General features: G+C 37.5%; 1 protein-coding gene across 1 annotated transcript in view; it reads left to right on the top strand.

The window, feature by feature from the left end:
• SLC26A7 (solute carrier family 26 member 7) overlaps nt 1-22,283 on the top strand; it is a 205,299-nt gene that overhangs the window by 107,530 nt on the left and 75,486 nt on the right. The gene's annotated exons all lie outside the window — the stretch shown is intronic.

The raw sequence follows: 22,283 nt of genomic DNA, 5'->3' as shown, positions 1-22,283 counted from the left end.
GCAATGTGCATAAAATGTTACATTGAAGTGTTTTGTGTATGCTTTTTAAAATTTTGTTTCCTTGGAAGGTAAACTGCAAGCTATTTTTTCTTTGCCTTGTAGATCAGACACTGTAATGTGACTTTGGGGGGTCTTTTGTAAGTTCTCATACTGAAATGTAATCAGATTTAGAAATATTGTTAGATGGCTGACTAAATTTGCATTACTCAGTTGGTGGAAGTTTGTATGCTTTGTGCAGATGGAAAACAAAGAAAAGTTGCTCTTGCTTTTCAAAGTCTCAGAGCCCTGCACTGTTAGGCACCTAGGTAGTAATGATGCTTTGGTTCTTGCCAAGGTTTCAAAATTAATGCTGATATTGCAATGTCAAAAATTGTGATCTGAGCATTAGATTAAGAAATAGATTTTGCATCATGCATAGGTTACACTGGGACATTTGGAAGGTGTGCTTTGGTGTAGTTAGGCTAAAAAAGAATCTGATGATAATAATGTAAATCTGAACTTGCCCATGGATCATTTAGGTGGGATGTGAAAGAGGAGAGCTGAACTCAGCACAGAGGTATAGAACAGAGGACAAAATAGAGGCCTTGATCATCAGGTCAAAGAACCTAGAGGAGAGTGATTTAACACATTTTTGGATTTTTTCTGCTTCTAAGTTCTCAAAACTGTTATATCCTTTATGAAAGCTACTCAGGCTGATGAAGGATAAAGAATATGTTACTGATATTCCTTGGAACATAAATTAATATCTAGACTATTTGAGACTCTTATACAATAAGCCAGTCACCACTCCCAATAGTCTCAGCTGGAACACTCAAATTTCCTAAAACAATTCAGAATTGGCCAATCAAAATGTGCATTAATTAATTTCAGTAATAGCAGTGCTTCTGGTCAACTTTGAGAGAAAACATAGCCTTTTGTCTTTATCTTGTTCTTAGGTCACTACATGTTGAGGTATCTTCCATCTGCCACTGCAATGGTTTCTACAGTGTCTTCTTCCTAGTGGATGCCTGATTCTGTTCTACTAAGAGAATCTAATTCTCTAGTTTGATTAGCTAAAATCTCTATCTCTTTGGTTACTTAGGGCTGGCAGATGTTCTTGTTTCCATGGAACATTTTAAAGGATTAATTTGAATCAGATAAGGTTAGTGTTACATGCTCAGTTCTTCCCTCTCAGATTATAGAACACACTTCCAATAGATCCTTTCTTTTGACTTTTATAGTTGATTTACATTGTTTCAGGTGTGATTCTTTTTCAGATTCTTTTCCATTAAGGTTATTACAAGGTATTGAATATAGTTCCCTGTGTTATACAGTCAGGTCCTTGTTGTTTATCTATTTTATATATAGTAGTGTTTATCTGTTAATCCCAGATTCCTAATTTATCCCTCCTCCCCATTCTCTTTCCCCTTTGGAAACCATAAGTTTGTTTTCTATGTCAGTGCACTTTAAAAAGTGCTATATAAGTAATAGATACTAATCCTTTTCCTCTCTAGAGGACTGTTATCAGATAAGCAAATCTAAATAATAAAACAAAATTATATCATTTTTTCAACTTACAAATATAGATGATTCCAAAATTTATAAAACGTAAAAACTAGCTGCTATTAATGAGGGTTAGTCATCAGAAGTAAAGAAATGCTATGTTTTTAATTTTATTTTTATTTTAAAATAGTTCCATCTATTCAGCTCAATCCCCCCCCAACCAGTTATAAACCCATTTAATAAATTATAAACAGTTCTGCAATATATTGTAAAACAAGCAGAAGCAATAATATTATGAGTCACTTGTCTTTGGACCCTGGCTCACCAGTTAAATGATTTAATTCCTGTGTTCTCAAATTAAAATTTTTTTCTATTTTGTTATATTTTTTAGCTTTATTTTTTAGACCCCACATATAAGTGGTATCATAAAGTATTTGTCTTTCTCTGTCTGACTTATTTCACTTAGCATAATACCCTCCAAATCCATCCATGTTGTTGCAAATGGCAAAATTTCATTTTTTTGTGTGTGTGGTTGAGTAGTATTCCATTGTATATATATGGTATATATATACACACCGCATCTTCTTTATTCATTCATCTATAGATGAACACTTAGGTTGCTTCCGTATCTTGACTACTGTAAACAATATTGCTGTGAACAGTGAGGTACATGTATCTTTTTGAATTAACATTTTCATTTTGGGGGATTAATACCCAGAAGTGTACTTGTTGGATCATATGGTAGTTCTATTTTTAGTTTTTTTGAGAAACCACCATACTGTTTTCCATAGTGGCTGCACCAATTTATATTCCCACTAACAGTGCACTAGGGCTCCCTTTTGAGAGATTTTTTTAAAAAGAAAAATAATTTTGAAGTTTATTTTAATACTCATTAGAAGGCAAATTCTCTAATTGATAAAACCAAAATCTAGAGAAAAAGTCTCACTATGTGAATTTTTGAAGCCTAAAAGCTTCTGGAGAAGGCAATCAGAGAGCAGGAAGATAGCAGGTCAAGACCAAATAAAAATTTTTATCAAATTTAATTTTTTTGACTGCTAGTTGGTCCCACACAGATAACAGGGAAAAGATTAATTATTCTTGTCAATACAAAAATTGATTTTTTATACTGAGAAATGATGATGTATCTTTTTATTAGAAAGGATGTTTCCCCCCAAAAGGCACAGTAAAACAAAAATTACTAGTTCATATTAGCAAATGTGAATTTCTTTGAGGTGGCGCCAGTGTCTCAGCCTGTAGCAGCCTATGATAAATTTGGCAAAGCTATTTTCACTGGCATGGCTTTATATGAGAACTCTTCTAAATAATTATGTACAGTTCTGTACATTAAACCCAAGAGCACAAGGCAAGCTTGGCAATATATTCATCTACCCTCTTTGGGAAGTTTTTATTTCCTTTTTTAAAATTGAGGAGTTTCAGAACCAGAAAGCAATTTCATTCCCACTCCCATCCCTGAAGTACAAGCAAAGCACTTTTCTAGTTTGGGTAGCTCTGAAGGCTATGAAGCAGGAACCAAGAATATTAACAAACTGGGATAGAAACATCAGAAGGAAATCAGAGCCAATGAAACATTTTCTTCCATAGAGAATGAGATCACAATTAAATATGTACAAATGAGGCTTATATGTGGAGAACAAATCTACTTTGAAGACACAGGCCCTCTGGGATTTCTGAATCAAGAACATGCTTTGGTAGTTTATGACAGCCCACATTTTCTCTGCAGTTATTGTGATATTTCTATTGTGAATTGTGAGGACGTTCAATACACCCTGAAAAATGGACAGAATAAATTGAAGGGGAGAGAAAAGGAATGTTAATCTGCAGCTTGAATCAATCAGGGTTATAGGGGAGAGAAAATGTGGCAGGTTTAATTTGGATATGAAACAATTATATGGGAATTTGTAACAAAAGTTACTTTAAAATTCTAAATCAGAAGGCAAATATTTTAGCAATTCAATTATCTTGGGCTAAGCTTTCCATCCCCCACAATTCACTGAAAAATGCATCAGCACAAAATCCAGTTGCTTAAGTAATTCAAATTAAACTTGGTTTTCTAAACAAGGGATGGCTGGATGCCACTTGGGCCTTGGCATGCTTGATTGTGAGTTTGGTGCAAGTGAGTTTTGTGCACCCATGCTGTCTCTAGCTGTTTAACATACCATACTTCCCCTAGATCACATTTTGGTTGGAGACTTAATGTATTCCTTAAAGCCGTAGTTTACTGGGATAAATTCCCAGTGTAAGAAGCAGTTATTGATCAGAAATATGCATATAAAATGATGTAAAGAATAATAGAATGTTGTAATTTTTTTCTTCCTTTTGGGGTTGTGTTTGTGTTCATGAAAACACAGACTGTGTTTGAGCTTTAAACTTAATATTAGTCTTGTTTTTCTATTAGTGTGTGCTACTTTGGGATGTAGAGGGATTAGGGGAGCTTGATCTTAACAATAACCATTCTAAATTGTTTAAAGATATGTAGGCAAAGTTTATAGGAGACATCAAATTCTTAAGAACAGAGAGAACTTGTGCCAACATCAATTTTGGAATTATCATAGATGTCTTTAATGGTCCCTGAGCAGGAATCTAGATCTGCTTAGAGGTAGAATTCAAATATAATCAAGTTGGGGACTTCCTGGCAGGGCAGTTGTTGAGACTCCGTGCTTCCACTATAGGGAGTATGGGTTTGATCCCTGCTCAGGGAACTAAGATCCCGAATGCCTCATGGCACGGCCAAAAAAAAAAAACATAAAAAAAAAAAAATGACAAATATAATCAAGTTGAAAGCAAGTTGGGGCAGGGAGAGGGTGTGCCTGGGCAATTGTGGTTCATGTTTAAAGGCTCCAAGGATGTGAAAGCTACCTTAAAAAACAAAAGCCGGGGCCCGCAGCAGACTTCAGTCTCATCTGAAAAGTGGGAGAGTTGGACTAAATGTGAGGTTTCAAAACCAGAAATATTCAACAGAATAATCTACACGTGGATGGGAAAAGATTAGTGTGCATCCTTGATTCAAGAGTTTAAGAACCACTATAATGGATTTACTCAACAGATGTTAATTGACCACCTCATAGGTGATGAGAATACAGCTGAGAAATAACATCCCTGTTCTCATGGAGTTTTATTGAAATGCTGAGGTAGGGGCGATGTGAAGTAGGAAGGGAGGAGAAAAATTGGTGAACAAGATAATCTCAGATAGTGTTAAAGAAGAAAACCAGGCAGTGTAATTGAAGCAGATAATGTGATAGAGTGAAGAAGTGATTATGCTCACCTTATATTAATTGAGTAATTAAATGAGTCACTGTATATAATTGGCTAGCCTAGTGCCTGGAAATGTTAGTTCCCCCACTCTTCTAGAAAGTGATGAATTTTAAACAATCTCTCCTATTCTTTCCATCTCAGTCTGCCCTCCCACCATATGTTTGTGGTAGGGATAATATAAAAATTTCTTTCCATTCGAGATGGAGAGAAGGAACTAAGGTGAATGCACTGTATAGATACAAGTATACTTTCACCAAATGTGTATATGTTAAGAAAAAACAGTCATGTTTCCTGTTCTCACAGTTTTTAGAATAAAATTGGAAGGCATTATTGCTTCCCTTGGATTGACGTGATTCTGCTGCTGGTGTTAAAGGCACAAGGCAGCAGGTGGGTAGAGCTTGTTTGTCTGAGAAGCAGATAGGTGCCATTGAATCCCACCACTAACAAACAAAATCAAAGACTCCATGCTCCATGATAGTCTCTCTTTCAAAGGGTGGCATCTCCCCTCCATATATCCCAAGGGAAAAAGGAAGCACCAGGGAAGTTTGGAAAAGTTGTTTGCTGGACTGAAAGAAGAGAATAGTGTGTGAGGCATTGGTGAATGTGTTGCTCTAGGGTTCAGAGAACCTGAGTCACAGTCTTGACTCTGTCACTCAGAAGCCAAGTCTCCTAGGATAAGGTAAGTTACAAATCTTTGGAGCCTTGGTTTCTACATCTGTAGAATGAGTACATTCAACTGTTTGATTTCTAAGGTCTTTCTAGCTCTGACAAGTGTCTTCTAAATACTGCCTTTGTTAGGCACTGTAGTTGAAATCCTTACCACAGCTATCCACCATGCCTATTTGTGACAGGTGCTTAATCAGTTGGCTGTCTCTCTTAATGGTACTAATTGTTTAGTCACTGTTACTAAAAGCTTTCTGTTTAGTTTCATTTTGTGTTTTATCTTGGTTACTTTTATCTTTGTTAACTTGAAGAGGAAGGAATTTACTAGGGTATATAGGGAACTCCAAAGGCAAAAGCTGTGAGTCCCTTTGTCCTCTGTATTGCTAGGGCTGCCATGACAAACTGTATAGACTGGGTGGCTTAAAAAATAGAAATGTATTTTCTCACAGTTTTGAATGCTGGAAATCAAAAATCAAGATGCCAGCATGGCTGGTTTGCTCTGAGGCCTCTCTCCTTTGCTTGTATATGACCACCCTCCTGCCTCTTCACATGGTAGCACCTCTGTGCATGTGCATTCCTGGTGTCTCTCTATCTGTCTTAAGCTCTTCTTTTTATAAAGACACCAGTCAGATTGGATTAGGGCCCACCCTAAAAGCATCATTTTAACTTAATTACCTCTTTAAAGGCCCTGTCTCCAAATATTATGGGTCACATTATGAGGTATTGAGGATTTGGGCTTCAACATATGAATTTTAGGGAAACACAATTGAGCCCATAACACCCTCTTTGCATTGTCTCAGCAGTGAGAAGCATTTTACTTGGTAACTGTGTTCGTAGCCTATGGCTACTGTAATGAATTACCATAAACATGGTAACAGCACACAAAAATTTATTCTCTCATTTACAGAGGCAAGAAGTCCAAAATCAAGGTGTCACCAGGGCCACACATGCTCTGGAGGTTCTAGGGGAGAATCATTCCTTGTCTTCTAGCTTCTGGTAGCTCCAGACATTCCTTGGTTTGTGGCTGCATCACACCAAACTGTGCCTCTGTCACCACATGGCCTTCCCCTCTGTGTGTGTGTCTGCTCCTCTTCTGTCTCCTATAAGGGTACTGGTCACTGGATTTTAGACAAATGTCTATGCACAGATTATGCCAAATGTGTTTTCAGACCAAAGTCTGAACACATGGTAACAAGCATGTATGAATGTTACCATTTTTCTGGAGATATTCCTGGATTTGTGGTCGATGACTGACTCAAAGTCATATATTGGGAATTAAGATTCTTAGATTTCAGATCAGTACTTAATACCTACTACAAAGTAGTGTACTGTCAGATTTATTAAATGTTGCTGGTTATACTATCACTTTGTTGTTTCTCTAGTGAAACACAAACCTATTTTTCTCTGGGCACAGGTGTTTCTATGCAGGGCCTTCTTTAGAACTTCAGTAACAGTTGTACAAGGAGAAACTATTGAATGGGTATGACCGCGGAAACTATTTAAAGGGTATGACCTTCTTTTTTTCTTCATTAAATCCTGAATATGAGGTTTTCTTAGCTTTGGATTTTGCTTCATTCTTATAAAAACAGAGTGATTAAACACCTGATTATTTAGATCAGATAACATATATCAAAGATGGATTACTTGAGATTTACTGTAATAATAGGTTTAAAATTTAGATCAATGTCTTGCACAAGTAGAACCTTAATAAACATGTTGAGTAAGATTGCTTCTCCAAATAATAGCAGTAGCCATGTCATGATGGGATCTCCAGGTTTCCAGGGGCTACCTCAGAAAGATGGTGCAGTATTAGGATGTGAACTCACCTCTCCTTACAGAAACATCAAAATCACAACTAACTGCTGAATAACCATCAACAAAAAAAATGCTGGAAACTAACACAAAGAATATCCTACATCCAAAGAAAAAGGAGAAACCACAATGAAACAGTTGGAGCGGCATAATTATGATAAAATAAAATCCCATACCCATTGGGTGGGTGACCCACAAACTGGAAAATAATTATACCACAAAAGTTCTCCCACAGGAGTGAAAGTTCTGAGCCCCACATCAGGCTCCCCAGCCTGGGGGTCTAGCAATGGGAGGAGGAGCCTCCAGAGAATCGCTTTGAAGTCCAGTGGTGTTTGATTGGAGGAATTCCACAAGACTGGGGTAAACAGAAACTCCACTCTTGGAAGGCACACACAAGGTCTCATGTGCACCAGGACATGGTGAAAAAAGCAGTGACCTCATAAGAGCTGGGTTCAGACCTAGCTGGTAGAATTGGAGGGTCTCCTGTGGAGGCAGGGGGTGGTTGTGACTCACTGAAGGGACAAATACATTGGCAGTGGTAGTTCTGGGGAGTACTCACTGGCATGAGCACTCCTGGAGGCTGCCATTTTTCCACCAAGAGGGGGCCCCACACAACAGCCTGTAGGCTCCAGTGCTGGGACACCTCAGGCCAAACAACCAACAGGGCAGCAACACAGCCCCACTCATCAGCAGACAGGGTGCTTAAAGTCTTCCTGAGCACACAGCTTCCTGCTAAACACATCCTTTGACACAGCCCTGCTCACCAGAGGGACAAGACCCAGTTCCACAAACCAGTGGGCAGAAACATGTCCCTCCCATCAGGAAGTCTGCACAAGTCTGTTAGACAGCCTCACCCACCAGGGGGCAGAGAGCAGAAGCAAGATGAACTACAGTCCTGCAGCCTGTGGAATGGAAACCACAATCACAGAAAGTTAGACAAAGTAAGCTGGCAGAGGAATATGTTCCAGATGAAGGAACAAGATAAAACCCCAGAACAACTAAGTGAAGTGGAGATAGGCAATCTACCCAAAAAAGAATTCAGAGTAATGATAGTAAATATATCCAAGATCTTGGATGAAGAATGGAGGCACAGATCGAGAAGATATAAGAAATGTTTAACAAAGAGCTAGAAGAAATAAAGAACAAACAAACAGAGATGAACAATACAATAACTGAAATGAAAAATACACTAGAAGGAATCAATAGCAGAATGACTGAGGCAGAAGAACGGATAAGTGATCTGGAAGACAGAATGCTGGAAATCACTGTCGTGGAAGAGAATAAAGAAAAAAGAATGAAAAGAAATAAGGACAGTCTAAGAGACCTCTGGGTAAACATTAAAGTCACTGACATTTCCATGGCAGGGGTCCCAGAAGGAGAAAAGAGAGAGGAAAGACCTGAGAAAATAATTGAAGAGATAATAGATGAAAACTTCCCAAACATGGGAAAGGAAACAGTCACCCAAGTCCAAGAAGCACAGAAAGTCCCAGGCAGGAAAAATCCATGGAGGAACATGTCAAGACACAGAGTAATCAAACTGACAAAACTTAGAAACAAAGAAAAAATGTTAGAAGCATCAAAGGGAAAAGCAACATAAAAAACAAGGGAATTCCCATAAGGTCATCAACTGATTTCTCAGCAGAAACTCTGCAGTCCAGAAGGGAGTGGCATGATATATTTAAAATGATGAAAGGGATGAACCTACAACCAAGAATACTTTACCCAGCAAGGCCCTCATTCAGATTCGATGGAGAATCAAAAGTATTACAGAAAAGAAAAAACTAAGAGAATTCATCACCACCAGACCAGCTTTGCAACAAATGCTAAAGGAACTTCTCTAGGTGGAAAAGAAAAGGCCACAACTAGTAAAAAGAAAAATATGAATGGAAAAGCACACCGGTAAAGGCAAACATACAGGAAAGGTAGGAAATCATCCACACACAATTATATCAAAACCAGCAATCGTGAGACGAGGAGAGCACAAATGCAGGATATTGGAAGTGCATTTGAAAATAAAAGACAAGCAACTTAAAACAATCTTGTTTATTTATAGACTACTGTATCAAAACCTCATGATAACTGCGAACCAAAAATCTACAAGAGATAAACACACAAAAAAGAAAAAGGAATCCAAACACAGCACTAAAATTATTATCAAATCACAAGAGAACAAAAGAGGAAGGGAAGAAAAAGACCTAGAAGAACAAATCCAAAACGATTAAGAAAATGGCAGTAAGAATATACAAAATCAGTAATTCCCTTAAATGTAAATGGATTAAATGCTCCAACCAAGACATAGACTGGCTGAATGGATACAAAAACAAGACCCATATATATGCTGTCTACAAGAGACCCACTTCAGATCTAGGGACACATAGAGACTGAAAGTGAGGGGATGGAAAAAGTTATTCCATGAAAAGGGAAATCAAAAGAAAGCTGGAGTGGCAATACTCATATCAGACAAAATCAACTTTAAAATAAAGACTGTTACAAGAGACAAAGAAGGGCACTACATAGTGATCAAGGGATCAATCCAAGAAGAAGATATAACAATTGTAAATATATGTGCACCCAACATAGGAGAACCTCAATATATAAGGCAAATAAAACAGCCATAAAAGGAGAAATCAACAGAAACACAATAGTGGGGGACTTTAACACCACTCTCATCAATGGACAGATCATCCAGACAGAAAATCAATAAGGAAACACTGGCCTTAAATGACACATTAGACCAGATGGACTTTATTGATATTTATAGAACATTCCACCCAAAAGCACCAGAATACACATTCTTCTCAAGTGCACATGGAACATTCTCCAGGATTGATCACATGCTGGGCCAGAAAGCACGCCATGGTAAATTTAAGAAAATTAAAATCATATCAAGCATCTTTTCTAACCACAATGCTATGAGTTAGAAACCAACCACAAGGAAACAACTGTAAAAAAACACAAACATGTGGAGGATAAACAATATGCTACTGAACAACCAATGGATCACTGAAGAAATCAAAGAAGAAATAAAAAAATACCTAGAGACAAATAACAATGAAAACACAATGATCCCAAACCTAAGGGATGCAGCAAAAGCAATTCTTTTTAAAATTAATTTATTTATTAATTTTAATTTTAATTTTTTATTGGAGTAAAATTGCTTAACAATGCTGTGTTGGTTTCTGCTGTACAATGAAGTGAAACAGCTATATATATATACCTATATCCACTCTCTCTTGGACTTCCCTCCCACCTCCCCATCCCACCCACCTAGGTCATCACAGAGCACCGAACTGAGCTCTCTGTGCTATACAGCAGGTTCCCACTAGCTATCTATTTTACACACGGTAGTGTATTTATGTCAAACCTAATATCACAGTTCATCCCACCCTCCCCTTACCCCCCATGTCCACATGTCTGTTTTCTATGTCTACATCTCTATTCCTGCCCTACAAATAAGTTCATCTGTACCATTTTTCTAGATTCCACATATATGCATTAATATACAATATTTGTTTTTCTCTTTCTGGCTTACTTCACTCTGTGTGACAGACTCTAGGTCCATCCATATCTCTACAAATGATCCAATTTCATTCCTTTTTATGGCTGAGTAATATTCCGTTGTATGTATGTACCACATCGTCTTTATCCATTCATCTATTGTTGGACATTTAGGTTGTTTCCATGTCCTGGCTATTGTAAATAGTGCTGCAATGAACATTGTGGTACATGTATCTTTTTGGATTATGGTTTTCTAAGGGTATATGCCCAGTAGTGGGATTGCTGTGTCATATGGTAGTTCTATTTTTAGTTTTTTAAGGAACCTCCACAATGTTCTTCATAGTGGCTGTATCAATTTACATTCCCACCAACAGTGCAAAAGGGTTCCCTTTTCTCCATACCCTTTCCAGTTTTTATTGTTTGTAGATTTTTTGATGATGGACGTTCTGAGCAGTGTTAGGTGATACTTCATTGTAGTTTTGACTTGCATGTCTCTAATAATTAGTGATGTTGAGCATCTTTTCATTTGCCTCTTGGCCATATGTATGTCTTCTTTGGTGAAATGTCTATTTAGGTCTCCTGCCCATTTTTTGGTTGAGTTGTTTGTTTTTTTGGTACTGAGCTCCATGAGCTGTTTCTATATTTTTGAGATTAATCCTTTGTCTATTGCTTCATTTGCAAATATTTTCTCCCATTCTGAAGGTTGTTTTTTCAGCTTGTTTATGGTTTCCTTTGCTGTGCAAAAGCTTTTGAGGTTCATTAGGTCCCAATTGTTTATTTTTGTTTTAATTTTCATTACTCTAGGAAGTGGGTCAAAAAAGATCTTGCTGTGGTTTATGTCAGAGTGTTTTTCCTATGTTTTCCTCTAAGAGTTTTAAGTATCCAGTCTTACATTTAGGTCTTTAATCCATTTGGAGTTTATTTTTGTGTATGGTGTTAAGTAGTGTTCTAATATCATTCTTTTACATGTAGCTGTCCAGTTTTCCCAGGACCACTTATTGAAGAGGCTGTCTTTTCTCCATTGTATGTTCTTGCCTCCTTTGTCATAAATTAGGTGACCATTAGTGTGTGGGTTTATCTCTGGGCTTTCTATCCTGTTCCATTGATCTATATTTCTGTTTTTGTGCCAGTACTATACTGTCTTGATTACTATAGCTTTGTAGTATAGTTTGAAGTTGGGGAGCCTGATTTCTCCAGCTCTGTTTTTTTTTTTATTTTCTCAAGATTGCTTTGGCTATTTGGGGTCTTTTGTGTTTCCATACAAATTGTGAAATTTTTTGCTCTAATTCTGTGAAGAATGCCATTGGTAGTTTGATAGGGATTGCATTGAATCTGTAGATTGCTTTGGGTAGTATAGTCGTTTTCACAATACTGATTCTTCCAAACCAAGAACATGGTATATTTCTCCACCTGTTTGTGTCATTTTGATTTCTTTCATCAGTGTTTTATAGTTTGCTGCATACAGGTCTTTTGCCTCCTTATGTAGGTTTATTCCTAGGTATTTTATTCTTTTTGTTGTGATGGTAAATATGATTGTTCCTTAATTTATCTTTCTGATTTTTCATTATTAGTGTATAAGAATGTGAGAGATTTCTGTGCATTAATTTTGTATCCTGCAACCTTACCAAATTCGTTGATTAGCTCTAGTAGTTTTCTGGTGGCATCTTTAGGATTATCTATGTATAGTATCCTGTCATCTGCAAACAGTGACAGTTTTACTTCTTTTCCAAATTGTATTCCTTTATTTCTTTTTCTTCTCTGATTGGCATGGCTAAGACTTCCAAAACTATGTTGAATAATAGTGGCAAGAGTGGACACCCTTGACTTGTTCCTGATCGTAGAGGAAATACTTTCAGTTTTTCACCATTGAGAATGATATTTGCTGTGGGTTTGTCATATATGGCCTTTATTATGTTGAGGTAGGTTCCCTCTATGTCCATTTTCTGGATAGTTTTCATCATAAATGGGTGTTGAATTTTGTTGAAAGCTTTTTCTGCATCTATTGAGATGATCATATATTTTTTATTCTTCATTTTGCTAGTATGATGTATCACATTGATTGATTTGTGTATATTGAAGAATCCTTGCATTCCTGGGATAAACCCCACTCCATCATGGTCTATGATCCTTTTACTGTGTTGTTGGATTCTGTTTGCTCATATTTTGTTCAGGATTTTTGCATCTATGTACATCAGTGTTACTAGTCTCTAATTTACTTTTTTTGTGATATCTTTGTCTGGTTTTGGTATCAGCGTGATGGTAGCTTCGTAGAAAGAACTTTGAAGTGTTCCTCCCTCTGCAATTTTTTGGAAGAGTTTGAGGAGGATAGGTGTTACCTCTTCTCTAAATGTTTGATAGAATTCAGCTGTGAAGCCATGTGGTCCTGGACTTTTGCTTTTTGGAAGATTTTTAATCACAGTTTCAATTTCATTACTTGTGATAGATCTGTTTATATTTTCTAATTCTTCCTGTTTCAGTCTTGGAAAATTGTACCTTTCCAAGAGTTTGTCCATTTCTTCCAGGTTGTCCATTTTATTCACATATAGTTGTTTGTAGTAGTTTCTTATGATCCCTTCTATTTCTGTGGTGTCTGTTGTAATTTCTCCTTTTCCATTTCTAATTTTATTGATTTGAGTCCTGTCTGTTTTTTTTTCTTGATGAATGTGGCTAAAGGTTTATCAATTTTGTTTATCTTCTCAAAAAACCCGCTTTTAATTTTATTTATCTGTGCTATTGTTTTCTTCTTTTCTATTTCATTTATTTCTGTTCTGATCTTTATGATTTCTTTCCTTCTACTGACTTTGGATTTTCTTTCTTCTTCTTTCTCTAGTTGCTTTAGGTGTAAGGTTAGACTGTTTATTTGAGATTTTTCTTGTTTCTTGAGGTGAGATTGAATTGATATAAACTTCCCTCTTAGAACTGCTTTTGTTGCATTGCATAGGTTTTCGGTTGTCTTGTATTTGTTGTCATTTGTTTCCATGGATTTTTTTAAATTCTTCTTCGATTTCTTCAATGATCTCTTGGTTATTTAGTAGTGCACTCTTCAGCCTCCATGTATTTGTGTATTTTACAGTTTTTTTTTTTTCTGGTAATTGATTGCCAGTCTCACAGCATGTGGTCAGAAAAGATGCTTGATACAATTTCAATTTTCTTAAATTTTCTGAGGCTTGATTTGTGACCCAAGATGTGATCTATCCTGGAGAATGTTCAATGTGCTCTTGAGAAGAAAGTGTATTCTGCCACCTTTGGGTGGAATATCCTATAAATATCAATTAAATCTGTCTGTTCTATTGTGTCATTTAAAGCTTGTGTTTCCTCATTTATTTCTGTGTGGATGATCTGTCCATTGGTGTAAGTGGGGTGTTAAAGTCCCCTACTATTATTGTGTTACTGTCAATTTTCCTTTTTATGGTTGTCAGAATCTGCCTTATGTACTGAGGTGCTCCTATGTTGGGTGCATAAATATTTATATTTGTTATAACTTCTTCTTGGATTGACCCCTTGATCATTATGTAGTGTCCTTCCTTGTCTCTTGTAACACTATTTTAGTGTCTAGTTTGTCTGATATGAATATTGCTACTCCAGCTTTCTTTTGATTTCCATTCACATGGAATATCTTTTTCCATCCCCTCACTTTCAGTCTGTATGTGTCCCTAGGTCTGAAATGGGTCTCTTGTAAGCAGCATAAATATGGATCTTGTTTTGGTATCCATTCAGCCAGTCTGTGTCTTTTTGTTGGAGCATTTAATACATTTACATTCAAGGTTATTATCAATATGTATGTTCCTATTACCATTTTCTTAATTGTTTTGGGTTTGTTTTTTGGTGTTTCTTTCTTCTCTAGTGTTTCCCGCCTAGAGAAGTTCCTTTAGCGTTTGTTATAAAGCTGGTTTGGTGGTGCTGAATTCTCTTAGCTTTTGCTTGTCTGTAAAGCTTTTGATTTCTCCATCAAATCACAAAGAGATCCTTGCTGGACAGAGTAATCTTGGCTGTAGTTTTTTCTCTTTCATCACTTTAAGTATATCCTGCCACTCCCTTCTGGCCTGCAGTGTTTCTGCTGAAAAATCAGCCGATAACCTTGTTGGGATTCCTTTGTATGTTATTTTTTGCTTTTCCCTTGCTGCTTTCAATATTTTTCTTTGAATTTAATTTTTGTTAGTTTGATTAATATGTGTTTTGGTGTGTTTCTCCTAGGGTTTTTCCTGTATGGGACTCACTGCACTTCCTGGCCTTGATTATTTCCTTTCCCATGTTAGGGAAGTTTTCCACTATAATCCCTTCAAAAATTTTCTCATACGCTTTCTCTTTTCTCTTCTTCTTCTGGGACCCCTATGATTTGAATATTGGTTAGTTTAGTGTTGTCCCAGAAGTCTCTGAGATTGTCTTCAATTCTTTTTATTCTTTTTTCTTTATTCTGCTCCTCGGCAGTTATTTCTACCATTCTGTCTTCCAGCTCACTTATTTGTTCTTCTCCCTCAATTCTGTTATTGATTCCTTCTAGTGTAGTTTTCATTTCATTTGTTGTGTTGTTTGCCTTTGTTTGTTCTTTAGTTCTTCTAAATCTTTGTTAAACATTTCTTTTATTTTCTTAATCCATACCTCCATTCTCTTTCTGAGATTCTGGATCATGTTTATTATCATTACTCTGAATTCTTTTTCAGGTAGGTTGCCCATTTCCTCTTCATTTATTTGGTTTTGTAGGTTTTTACCTTGCTCCTTCATCTGTGACATATTTTTTTGTCATCTCATGTTTTTATTGATTGATTGGATTGTGTTCCTGTCTTACTGGTTGTTTGGCCTGAGGCATCCAGCACTGGAGTTTGTAGACTGTTGGGTAGAGCTGGGTCTCAGTGCCAAGATGAGGACCTCCAGGAGACCTCACTCCGATGAATATTCCCTGTGGTCTGAGGTTCTCTGTTAGTCCAATGGTTCAGACTCAGAGCTCTCACTGCAGGAGCTGTGGCCCAACCCCCAGCTCACGTCCCAAGATCCCTCAAGCCATGCAGAGTGAGAAAAAGAAAAAATGAAAAAAAGGAGCAGTAAATAGCAAAGAGTAAAAATAAAATAAGATTAGAAAAATAAAAGATATGTTAGAAAGATAAAAAATAAAAATACAGATGAAACAACAACTGAAGGTAAAACAGAACCGCAATAGTGAAAAAGAGGAGGAAAAAAAAGCCAGAAAGGCTTTCGCTGTGTGGGGCCGGGGTTTAAGAAGGGGCGGGGTTTAGGTGGTGGGCGGAGCCTATGCTTAGGATGCACATGGCTAAGGGGGCTAGGGGGTTGGGCTTTGGCTCAGTGTAGCACAAGGCGCCCATCAGTGCTTCTGGCCTTGGAGGGTGGAGGACCAGGTCCAGGACCCCAGCAGGCTCACTGGGCCTGAGTGGGTGGGGGAAATGCCTGCGGTGCTTCCCCTGATTCCCTGGCCCTGGAGGGTCCCCCCAACCACCTCTCCTCCTTTTCCCCCCTCCTCCTTCCCTCCTACATCCCTAGGACCCCTACAGCTGGAGGTGGCCTCAAAGGGCAGAGTACCAGGCCTGGGAACCCAGCAGGCTTTCCAGGGCCCAAGTGAGTGTGGGAAGTGCCCTGCATGCCTTCCTTGATCCTCAGATCCCAGACAGCCCCTCCCTGTCTGCCTCTCCTCTTCTCCCCCACCTCCTTCCTACTCCCCTAGGACCAACGTGGCCTGGAGGGAGCCTTGGAGGGCAGGTGACCCGGCCTGGGAGCCTGGCAGGCTTCTCAGGGCTGAGTGGACAGGTGAAAGGCCCACTGCACCTCCCCTGATCCTCCTGTTGTAGAAGGTCACCCACCCACCATCCACCTCTTCAACTCTTTCCCCCACCTCCCTCCCTCACAGGCTCCTAGGACCCACGAGTCTGGAGAGGGCCCCAGAGGACGCAGGACCAGACCCAGGAGCCCAGCAGCATTCCTGGGGCTCAAGAGGGTGGGGGAAATGTCCCCCACACCTCCCCTGATCCTCCAATCCCAGAGGGCCCCTCCATGTTTGCTTCTCCTGCTATTCCCCCTTCTCCCTCCTTCCAATGCCCCTAGGACCCACGAGGCCAGAGGGGACCCCAGAGAATGGAAGACCCGGCCTGGAGCCCTGCAGGCTTCCTGGGGTCCAGTTGGGCAGGCGAAATGCTAGGCAAGCTCCCCTGTGATCCTCCGAGACCCTTGAGGATCCCTCCAGGCGTGGGAACCCCTCCCCTCCCAGCCACCCCTCAGGGGCACCAGTCCTGTCCAGCCTCCACTTCTCCTCCCCCCTCACTCCCCCCACGTCCTACTTGGTCACTTGGGGGTTCCTCCCATTTCTTTGGGCATGAAGGTCCCCCAACAGTGTCTGGCAGGTGCCCTAGTTGTGGGGAGACATGAACTCTGTGTCCTGCCCCACTACCATCTTCACAAAAGCAGTTCTAAGAGGGAAGTTTACAGCAATACAATCTTACCTCAGGAAACAAGAAAAATCTGAAATAAACAACCTAACCTTACACCTAAAGCAACTAGAGAAAGAGGAACAAACAAAACCCAGAGTTAGTAGAAGGAAAGAAATCATAAAGATCAGAGCAGAAATTAATGAAAAGAGATGAACAAAATAATAGAAAAGATCAATGAAACTATAAGCAGGTTATTTGAAAAGATAAACAAAAATGATAAACCTTAACCACACTCATCAAGTAAAAGGGGAGAGGGCTCAAATCAATAAAATTATAAATGAAAAAGAAGTTGTAATGGACACCACAGAAATACAAAGGATCATTACAGACTACTACAAGCCACTATATGCCAATAAAGTGGACAACTTAGAAGAAATGGACAAATTCTTAGAAAGATACAACCTTCCAAGACTGAACCAGGAAGAAATAAAAAATATGAACAGACCAATCACAAGTACTAATATTGAAACTGTGATTAATAAACTCCCAAAAAAACAAAAGTCCAGGACCAGATGGCTTCACAGGAAAATTCTATCAAACATTTAGAGAAGAGTTAACACCTATCATTCTGAAACTATTCCAAAAAATTGCAGTGTTTGGAACACTTCCAAACTCATTCTATGATACCAACATAACCCTTACACCAAAACCAGGCAAAGATACCACAAGAAAAGAAAATTACACGTCAATAACACTGATGAACATAGACAGAAAAATCCTCAACAAAATACTAGCAATCTGAATCCAACAATACATTAAAAGGATCATACACCAAGATCGTGTGATTTATCCCAGGGATGCAAGGATTCTTCAGTACACACAAATCAATCAATGTGATACACCACATCAACACACTGAAGAATAAAAACTATATGATCATCTCAGTAGATGCAGAAAAAGCTTTTGACAAAATTCAACAGCCATTTATGATAAAAGCTCTCCAGAAAGTGGGCATAGAGGAAACATACCTCAAAATAATAAAAGCTGTATATGACCAACCCACAGCTAACATCATATTAAATGGTGAAAAGCTAAAAGCATTTCGTCCAAGATCAGGAACAAGACAAGGATGTTCACTCTTGCCACTTTTATTCAACATAGTTTTGGAAGTCCTAGCCATGGCAATCAGCAAAGAAAAAGAAATAAAAGGAATCCAATTTGGAAAAGAAGAAGTAAAACTGTCACTGTTTGCAGATGACAGGATACTATACATAGAAAATCCTAAAAATGCTACCAGAAATCTCCTACATCAATGAGTAAAGTAAATTTGCAGGATACAAAATTAATACACATAAATTTGTTGCATTTCTATACACTGGCAATGAAAGATCAGAAAGAGAAATTAAAGAAATGATCCGATTTACCATCATATCAAAAAGAATAAGATACCTAGAAATAAACCTACCTAAGGAGGCAAAAGACCTGTACTCCAACACTTTAAGACGCTGATGAAGAAATCGAAGATGACACAAACAGATGGAGAGATATATCATGTTCTTTGATTGGAAGAATCAATATTGTCAAAATGACTATACTACTCAAGGCTATCTACAGATTCAATGCAATTCCTATAAAATTACCAATGGCATTTTTCACAGTACTAGAACAAAAAACTTTACAATTTGTACGGAAACATAAAGACCATGAATAGCCAAAGCAATCTTGAGAAAGAAAACTGGAGCTGTTGGAGTCAGGCTCCCTGACTTCAGACTCTACTACAAAGCTACATCATCAAAATAGTATGGTAGTGGCACAAAAAACAGAAATATAGATCAATGGAACAGGATAGAAAGCCCAGAGATATACCCATGCACCTATGGTCAATTAATCTACAACAAATGAGGCAAGACCCTACAATGGAGGAAAGACAGTCTCTTCAATAAGTGGTGTTTGGAAAACTGGACAGCTGCATGTAAAAAAATGCAATTAGAATATTCTTTAACAGCATACATAAAAATATCCAAAATGGATTAAAGGCCTAAATGTAAGACCGTATATTATAAAACTCTTAGAGGAAAACATAAGCAGAACACTCTTTGATATAAATCGCTGCAATATCTTTTTAGATCCGTCTCCTAGAGTAATGGAAATAAAAACAAAAATAAACATATGGGATCTAATTAAACTCAAAAACTTTTGCACAGAAAGGAAACCATAAAAAAAATGAACAGACAACCTCCAGAATGGGAGAAAATATTTGCAAACAATGAGACCAACAAGGGATTAATCTCCAAAATATACAAAGAGTGCATGCAGCTCAATATCAAAAAAACAAAGAGCCCAATCAAAAAATGGGCAGATCTAAACAGACGTTTCTCCAAAGAACATATACATTTGGCTAAATAGCACATGAAAAGTTGCTCAACATCGCTAATTATTAGAGAAATGAAAATAAAAACTACAATGTGGTATCACCTCTCACCAGTCAGAATGGTCACCATCAAAAAATCTACAAACAAAAAATTCTGGAGAGGGTGTGGGAAAAAGAGTACCCTCCTACACTGTTGGTGGGAATGTAAACTGGTACAGCCATTATGCAGAACAGTATGGAGGTTCCTTAAAAAACTAAAAATAGAGTTACCATATGAGCCAGCAATCCCACTCCTGGGCATATATCCAGAGAAAACCATAGTTCGAAAAGATACATGCGCCCCAATATTCATTGCAGTGTTGTGTACAATAGCCAAGACATGCAAGCCACCTAAATGTCCATATATAGATGAAAAGATAAAGAAGATGTGGTACACGTATACAATGGAATATCACTCAGCCATTAAAAAGAATGAAATATTGTCATTTGCCTCAACATGGATGTACCTGGAGATTATCATATTAAGTGAAGTAAGTCTCACAGAGAAAGACAAGTATCATATGATACCACTTATATGTGGAATCTTAAAAAAATGATACAAATGGACTTATTTACAAAACAGAAACATACAGATTAGAGAATGAACTTATGGTTACCAGTGGGGAAGATAGAGGGGGAGGCATAGATTGGGAGTTTGGGATTGACTTATACACACTGCTATATTTAAAATTGATAACCAACAGGGACCTACTGTACAGCATAGGGAATGCTGCTTAATATTCTGTAATAACCTAAATGGGAAATTAATTTGAAAAAGAATAGATACATGCATATGTATAACTGAATCAGTTTGCTTTACATCTGAAACTAACAACATTGTTAATCAACTATAATATAAAATAAAAATTTTAAAAATATAAACAGAATAAACATGAAAAAATATGTTGAGTGAATGAATAAATGATAACTACAAATCCCCTTAATATGATATAGCTAAGTATTGATAGTGAGAAAAGAGGAGTGTGAGTTCTTCTGTCATTTTGCTTATTCAGGGTAACATCTACTCCTATTTACAGATTTATTGTTACTATTACTATGTTAGACCAAATCTTTTATTCATTCAACAGTATTTATTGAGTGCCTGCTATCTGCCAGACACTATTCTAGGAGTTGAGAATCCATCAGTGAAAAAAAAAAAAATGTATTAAGAATGTCCAAATCAGATAAAAACACATTATATAAGTAGTGGTGTGTATGAATGTGTTTGTGTAAAGGTACATTAAGTGCTTCAGAAAAGTCTCCTCTCTAAAGAAAATTATAAAAAATAATATATGTATATGTTGTATAGGCAATTTTCATTCTTTGAAATATCTCAAAATGCATTTGTTTATATATATTGATATTTTTCATTTTATGTCAAGTTATATTAAATGGCCAGTTTAAAGAATTACTAATATTATAGTCTCAAAATGAGCTAAACTCCTATTTTATAAAACAGATTGGTCAGTTCTGATGAAATAGTTTACTTATTTATCTATACACATATAAACTATCATTACTTCTCTGAGGTCTGGGAAATGAATGATGATCTTCAATAGGAATTTTTATCTACTGAAGTGTAGTGTGTGATAGCATACCCAAATGACTCGATTTATACTAGAAATGAGAAATGTCAATGTGTGTTTAGGAGGCCTAGACCTATATTAAATGAGCATGTGTAAACGTGTGCATGTGTGTGTGTTTGCACACGCCTGTCCCTGTCCCTATTTCTATCTCCAAATGTCACCCATCTCCTGCAAGCCATCTTTAGCAGTGATTTCTCCATGTGGGTCCACATGATAGTCATTAGTATAACTCCTCATCAGCCTATTTTTCTATTGTGTTCTTTGTGCTGGTTGTAACAAGCCTCTGCCCACCTCCATGTTCTTCTGGAGCATCTTGTGAGATGTAATTTGCTCTACAAATTGTAGTTTAATTCAGACAGACAATAAAAACCCTGGGGAGAGTTTCTCATTCCTTTCATTCTGGGGTGGCCATTTTTATTACTGCAAACACATGTTCTCGAAATGCACATTACAGCAAATTTGGTATGGCTTGAGAGTTTTTCACATTTCTCTGATTTCTTATACAAGCACTGTCATGGCATACTTTTAATACCATGGATAAAACAGAAGGAATAAGCCTATAAATGCTTTAAAACGTTTGGATGCTTGTTTTATTCTTGGCAAATCATCTGAATGATAGTCTCAATTTTATCTTAGGATCATAATAAATCATCAGAAAGCTGTGTATTTTGACCAAATTTTCTTGACATCCCTCTGACTCCATCTGCTATAGAATATATTTCTTTGAGTAGCATTTTGGATTTTTGTCCTGGGCTTTGAGTAGGGGGTAACCATGAGAAATGGAACCTGCTTCTTCACTTGCTGTAGGAGTTCTGTGAACAGTTATTATCCACAGCTTAGGCAGAGAGGAAAAATATTGTCTGCATCTCAGATAACCATGATATTGTAGTACCTGATTTTCTTTCCAAGGAGTGTGGAATACTAGAATGTTGTGAAAAAGGTAACAATTAAAGCTATCTTAATTATTCCTTAATGTATTTGATTACACAACCAACTTTTTCTAACTGTGTGGACAAAGGAGATTCTGGATTCTACATTACCCCGATCCCTTTCACCCAACAAGGCTCCATGTTAACTGAGTATATTTTCTTTGTTTGTTTGAAAGAGTTACAGTGTTAATGATAGTATTCAATATATAGAATCCATATTCAGATAGCCTGATGTACCTCATTTACACCAGGTATG

Source organism: Balaenoptera musculus, chromosome 17 (genome assembly GCF_009873245.2).
Source record: "Balaenoptera musculus isolate JJ_BM4_2016_0621 chromosome 17, mBalMus1.pri.v3, whole genome shotgun sequence".
Lineage (NCBI taxonomy): Eukaryota > Metazoa > Chordata > Mammalia > Artiodactyla > Balaenopteridae > Balaenoptera > Balaenoptera musculus.
The sequence above is the reverse complement of the archived record's forward strand: the minus strand, read 5'-3'. Positions and strand labels throughout refer to the sequence as shown.